Source organism: Macrobrachium nipponense, chromosome 12, assembly GCF_015104395.2.
Source record: "Macrobrachium nipponense isolate FS-2020 chromosome 12, ASM1510439v2, whole genome shotgun sequence".
Classification (NCBI taxonomy): Eukaryota; Metazoa; Arthropoda; class Malacostraca; order Decapoda; family Palaemonidae; genus Macrobrachium; species Macrobrachium nipponense.
In genome coordinates this window covers 79,650,157-79,658,034 of record NC_087205.1, presented here as the reverse complement: position 1 = coordinate 79,658,034, position 7,878 = coordinate 79,650,157, and positions in this window count along the sequence as shown.

The window sequence follows — 7,878 nt, the reverse complement described above, 5'->3', positions numbered from 1 at the left end:
TTATTCTATGCAGTTTCGCTGCCCGTATATAAAAATAATTTGATTATGAAACCAAAGTAATATCTACGTCCGTAAACTAAAAAATTACCTTCTGTTGTTTACCGCTAAAACATGAAGCATGGAACTTTGAAGTAAGGCAGCTGATTCACGACAATTATTTTATTTATTTTACTAACCTTTTTTTAAGGACACATTTATTCCACTTCATCGTTCCAATTCTCAACTATAAAAAAAATATATGCCTAGGCTAGCTTTTTATGCCGTACGTATGTCATCAACAATATGGATGACGGGAACCAAACGAGATTTTAAAAGATTTGCTAAATAAGTTATTTAACTAAATAGTTCCTAAAGTGCTCAAGCACTGAGCTATTATCATTATTTGTATCCTTACGAAGAAATTACATAAATATGCCGAGTATTCTGAAAAGAAAACCACAATACCATTGCTATCAATATCATGCTATAACTGACATTTCTCGCTTTCCAGCCAATGCTGCATTGTCTGTTCCATTCACCTCCCGAAGGCCGTAAAGAGCCTCATAAACAATACTTCTCGCTTATTTCGAATGTTAACCTATTCAGGTAATTTACACGCGGAAAATTACCAAAATATCTCTTATTCTCACTCCCATAGCCAGATTTATTTTATATACTATCATGAGTTTTCATTTGACCTGAGTAGACTGTTACAATCTCGTCATTCGTGTGCTGGTACTGCTATAGTATCGACATAAACCGGCATGTCTATGATCTAAATACTGTGAGGGCTGTTTACATATAAGCGTTCAGATGTATTACCGAAGAAACATTTTGTATCTGTACCATAATAAACCTATGGCATCGGAAACTGATTTCAGCCAATCGAGAGCTAGCTATGCATATGCCACATCTCCGTAAAACCAACGTTGGTGAGTGAACAGATGAAACCAAACCGAGTATAGTTATAATTTACCCGCTATGTTCTGACGGTCAGTCGTATCTTTTATGTTAGACACTGGTAAAATGAACTGGTTGTACATATACTTCTAAAAAAACTTAACAAACCATTGTGACCCTTGTGAGTAGTAGTTTCTAATTACATAAGTTGTCAGTAAAAAAAATATTTTTTAAACGTAATTTTAACATTTTTAATCAGTCAAGCCTTCTCACATGTTCAAAAGTTTCATACGTTTTAAAGGAAGCTTTCATATTGCCTATAAAAAGCAACAAATCTTAGATTAGATGAAAGCGCAGACTGACACTGGTACAAAAGCGTTGACAGTTCAATTCCAGCTAAAGCTTTAAATCCAAATGTCAGGTTAAGATTCCCACGGCCTTCTCTGATTGTTTGTACAAGTCTACCAGTATTTCTTGCTGGTATTACATGTTTTTTCAAATAATTTTAGGGCATGTTTATCAGTGGTAACTCAAAGGACATCACTCACAGGGCATATTTGTTGTTAAAGTTATTTCTGCATTACTTCTTTGTGTGTAATCCCGTGTCTTATATGCAAGTAAGTGCGTTGGTAGGAATTCAGTCTATTTGTGTACATTAGAATTAGATGGAATTAGGCTAACAGCGGGCAGACATCATCAACAAAGTTCCCAAAACAAAATGTTTATTGACGACAAGACTTCGATGCCAGACAAGGTGACATCAACTACAGGCGAAATTCCCTACTGAAATACAGTTGGCGAAAACCATTCAAAACAGGATAGACGATATCTCCCAGTTATGGTCTAAATCATTATTACCATTTCTGTCGAAAATAGGAGGCCGTCTTTATCAATGCCATCAGAGACAAATATCCCGGGAAGTGGATCAACCCACAAAGAATAGTTTTCCAATATAAGGAAAAAAAAAAAGTTGATGACCACATTTATTGTATACATATGAGGGCATGCCAACAATACTTGATTTTTTTGCGGGTTTATTTGGTATCCTTCAAGTGTTACGTAAAAGCTGTGAAAAGCGTCGCATTAATGATTCACGAAAGAAAACCAATAACCTCAATGAAGTTGGGGGATCTTTTAAAAAACAACACTGAAGGATAAACGAAACATACAAGCATAAGAAAATCAGTCAATCAAAGTAAATTTCTGTTTCATACGAATATAAGACTATAAATCAAAAGGAAAAAGGAAGTAATGCATTTGGGGCACATGGCATACCAAAAGATAAATCAATAAAATGGGAACAACAAACAAATAACAATAGCGGAAAAACTTACGACTTAGACAATTTTGAATTAAAGATTACAAAGGAAGAGCTAGACACAGAAAGAAAGAAATACAAACTACCTGCTAACTAATCGTAAACGCAATAGGATAAAGAATTAAGAAAGATAAGATGCGGGAAAGATTCCAAGGACTAACTGCAGCTTATTACCACCAGAAAATTACTAAATTGCGCGAAATCTGTTTTATACGAAAACTAAATTAATATCAGTCTTTCTCGATTTGGGTATCAGCATATATTTCAGTTTTCCTTTCACTTTTACATTACTACATTTTTCCAATAGTTATGGATTTCCATGGAGTCTGGCTTGCATTTAAATAGCTTCTGATACAATACACCTATACCTATATGTATATATATATATTATATATATATATATATAGATATAGTATATAGTATATATATATATAAAATTACACCATATACCTATATATATGTATATAAAAATATATATGTATATATATATATATATATATATAAATAATATATATATATATATATATATATATTATATATATATATATAATATATTATAATATTAATTATATATATATAAAAAAAAAATAAATATAAATATAATAAATATATAATATATATATAGATATAGATATAATATAATATATATATATATATATATATATATATATCTATATATCTATATAATCTATATATCGATATATAAATATATATATATACTATATATATATATATATTTATCTATATATATATATATATATATATATATCTAGATATATAATAAAAAATATATATATATATAGATATAGATTATATAATCTATATATATATATATATTATATCTATCGTATATATCTATAATATATTATATATATATATCTATTTATATTATAATATATATTATTTATATATATTATATTATCGATATATATATATAGATATTTTAGTATCATAGATGTATTTTGGAGACAGAAATGTGACAACTCTGGTCCTCAGCATTTCTTAATTATATTTTAGAAATCTGAGAATCAAAACATAATAGAGTGCATCTTAACTTAAATATCAAACTCTTAAGTAAGATAGGGCAGACTTGTACACGTTTTTTTGCCATGCCTTCGTTACAACTCTTATACGGTTCAAGATATTTCAGTGAATTGAATATAGAGTGTAGGCCAAAGGCCAAGCGCTGGGATTTATGGGGTCATTCAGAGCTGAAACGGAAATTGACAGTAAATAAGTTTGAAAGGTGTAACAGGAGGAAAACCTCGCAGTTGCACCATGAATCAAATGTTAGGAGAGGGTGGAAAGTGATATGGAAGAAAGAGAATATGAATGGATATAGTAAAAGAAATGAAAGAGGTTGCAGCTAGGGGCCGAAGGGATGCTGCAAAGAACATTGAGTAATGCCTACAGTGTATCGTATGAAGTGTACTGACGGCAGTAGCCCGCTACGGGGATATTAAAGAGAACCTTGGTACGACAATAGACCATCAGGCATAAACGATTATCAAAGATCGCCTGTCTCTCTGTCATTTTGTATTTCCCTGGGTTTTAATATTAATATTACATCAGGGGTTTACCGCAACATGAAAATACGGATACAATGCCTTTGGTTTTTATCCATCTTTTGAACTTTAAGAGCTACATACTTCATACCTGACAAAAATACTTCACTTACGAAGCCATTTTAAATCACTCCAAGAGGAGGTCACTCATTGACCATCACTTTCCTATCGGGGCATTCGTGTTCCACAAGAACATCTATTCGGAGGAATACTATATATTGTTTTTCTGCCAAACCCATGGTGTTGTCTTTTTCGACATTTCATCGGTGAAAACGTTCAAAGGGGTCGGTCGGAACCTGTATGGTATACGTATTGTTTAAGCAATACTTTTAGAAAGATTGTTTATGTTAACATAGAACCAAATTCTCTCTTGCATGGAATTTCCAGCGCTGAACATTTTTTTCCGTCTCTGATACATTCGTGCTATGAAAAGAAAAATCCTTTTCACTCCCTCGTTCTCTCATTCACTCAAACAAACAAAATGGTGCGCATAGTCCAAATTGAGAAAACTGCAGCGATTCTAGAAACAATATCTACCTCGGTGCATGTAACTTTTCTACGACATGCAAAAAGATACGAAATCGAGTTTCCCTCGTTCACGCAGACCTCCAGAGCAACGGACGATAAAAGTGAACCAATGCAAGAGCGATATTCAGATGGTCTACAGGCCTCATGGGGAACAAGTCACCATTTATTCTTTGCGTCATCTTTTGTCCGCCACATCCTACATTCAAGCTTCCTCTGAACTGACTGACTCATTGAAAAAAACTCGACTAATAAAACGGAAAGTATATCCAAATATATATATATGTGTGTGTGAGAGAGAGAGAGAGAGAGAGAGAGAGAGAGAGAGAGAGAGAGAGAGGCGGTATACTACTGGGAAATCCACAAGACCCGATACGAGTGCTGAATGGAGATCACTTGGACCAACTGCAAGACGGGACGTAATGTCCCTACTGACGTGACTTTCTGTCTTGACCCTATCTCTTAATAAGACCCCAGCATAAATCGTTGCTTGAATGTAAACAGACGATCAATATTACTGACAGTATTTCCTGTACTGTCCTTATTACTGTCCGTGTGTCCATCATATGAACTTATGTCAGTACCTGAAAATGGTGGTCCTTGAAATCCAGTTTCAGCTATCAGTATGTGGGTGGGACTTCAATTAATGATGGTTTGTTCACCGGACTGTCAGTATTGTCAATATTATCAGAAATCGGAAGAGGTACAATGTTTGACCAGCAAGGGAAACTACTCCTTCGGGAATTTATTTCAGCTTTCCAAGGATTACCAGAGTTATGGGATGTTCGAAGCGAAGTAGTAGCAGTAGTAGTAGTAGTATTAATAATAGTATTAATAATAGTATTATTATTTATATCCTCCTCCTCCTCCTCCTTATTCTTGAGTGTACATACTAACATAAATTATGAAAATGTTGCAGTTGCTGGATGGCAATCGACAGACAAAGTTCTGGTGCGAAAATTGATGATATGCCACACCCCAAGAAGAGAAAAATGAAGTACAAATCAGATGACCTTCTGAACTTAGCCTGTAATTATCTTCAAAAAGATGATAGCAGTGACCTAAACACTGCACAAGTTTGGGCCAGCAAAGTAATGAATCTGCCACGAGATCAGAAATTACTGGCTGAGAAATATATTATTGACATCTTATTTGAAGAAATGGGGACGCTGACCCGAAATTCAGTGATGATAAATGAATGACGTAATGTAGACATTTTACCAGCATCTCGTCCTATGTCAGCAGCAAGCACTAGCACTATTCATGATGATGGTGACTCAATGAACCATTCCATAACACAAATGGAACCTTTGAGTCACTACTGCCATAAGTTTCAACCACAAGAACATATTGATAATTAATGTAATGTAAGACATCTTTGTAAAATAAAAAAAATATATTACCATAAGCTAAAATTATAACCCTATTTATAGTTACCTTGATGTAATCCTTGAGAGCAGTAAGGGTGGCTTCACAGGTTTCCTGGACTACTCCACTGACTGTAGATTTTCCCATTATGCCTGAATAACGCAGCCGGGAAAATGATTCTCCTGTTGCTAAATAGCAGAGAGTAATGGACAGTCTCTCATTTGCAGAGATGCTTTCCCTCATAACAGTGTCTTTTTTAGTTATGTATGGCCTTGCCATCTCCAAAAGTTTATTGTAGGTCTTTTCATCAATCCGGAAATAACTGAAATCATTCATATCGGTTGTCTTGATTTCATTCAAAAGGTTTAAATGCGTGAAAATATTACGCTTACCAATCCAGTCTTTGAAACACTTTCTACGTTTGCGTCTTTTCTTTAGCCAAAGAACCATAATAATTGCAATGCATGCTTTTCTCCTTTTTTCTCTCATGTCACTTTAAAGCCAAGGGCACAACCATTCGACGCTGGTACACTGAATTGCTGACGGCTCAATCAGTATTCAATAATGGACGTGTGTTCGCTGTACTGACAGTAGTTCACACCAATAGAATATAGTCAGTATTTTTACTGACAGTAATAATGATCCCCTGTACCCCTCTTAAAGGAAGTAGCGTAGCTCTTAATAAAAAATAAAAAAAAAAAAAAAAAAAAAAAAACTGCCAGCCATCAGCCAGAGAAATAATGGAACCCTCCCCTTTTCACGCAAGGCTGGTTTCTACATCTCTTAAAAACACTTTCATCTCCGGGATTTTTGAGAGAATTTCGCGTCCAAAACAAAAATGATGAAAGTAGTTAGTCTAAAAACGAAAAAGAAAATGAGCTTGATCTACTTCCAAACATGCCGAGAAATTTTAATACAATAAACGCAACATTTACTCATATGAATTAATGTTATTTCTAATTTCAATATCATCGCTATGAATGTTATAAGCCTAATCCTTATAAATTTAATAAATAATATTTGTTTCTTTTTAATGTAGCAAAATGCTGTTAATCCTTACCCATGAATCAGTGAGAACACTTTTTTTTTCATTAAAATCAATCAGCCTTCCGACATAAGATTCACTTAAATCTGTAAAACTTGTGCCCTAACAGATTCCCCCTTTTTTTACGTTTAATTCAAACAGAATCCCCATTTCTACTTTTATAGTTATTTCAAACAGAAACACCATTTCTTTATTTTTTACAATTATTTCAAACAGAATCGCCATTTCTTTGTTTTTACAGCTATTTCGAACATAATCCTCATTTCTTTTATTCTTTTACAGTTATTTCAAGCTAGTTTAACATCACCATAAAATAACGTTTTAGATTCTTCCGTACGATAGAAAGTTATTTAGAAAAAGCAACAGTACTGTAAATTTGACGCTTGACTCAGAAACAACATAAAGACAATAAAACAAAAACAAAAAACCCTAGAGCAAAGACTGATTACCATGGATTATGAATCACGATCAATAAAACCACAGTCTAAATCAAATTCCCCTTGAGCAAATATATATATATATATATATATATATATATATATATATATATATATATATATATATATATATATGTATATATGCAACTTGCATCATTAGTGTGGGATCTATATCATGTTGAGTTTTAATTGAAGCACGACATGTGATACTCAGATTATGTTAAAAAATTAACTTGGTCTGAATTATGACTGATTGATTGTAACTTGTCTGTCACCAAAACTACGAGGAGCACTGGCACCGTTCCTGAAGCACGACACAACAGGAAACTAATACTAACACTCTGAGAAATCTACTTATTAGCACAAGATACGAAAATAAGAATCAAATAGTAGCAGGTTTCATATATCCCTGCTGATTATAGATGGCGAACTAAGGTGCATTGCATAATATCGCATTCAACCGAACTCGAAAGATAACAAAGAATTCATAAATCATAATATAAGGCTGTAAATGCAAGCACTTAGGTACTTTTTGCCATTCGGCGCTTAAAATTTGAAAAAGAACGAGTGGGTCGGAATGACTGGGCAGCAAGAAAAGAAATCCACAGTATGAGATAACGTTAAAATATCTGAAGGTAGTGCGGGGAGAAAACCTCACAGATGCACCACGGAATAATAGTTAGAAGGGATGGACATCGAAATGGAAGAAAGGAATTGGGAACGGCTGAGTGCCGAAGGGAC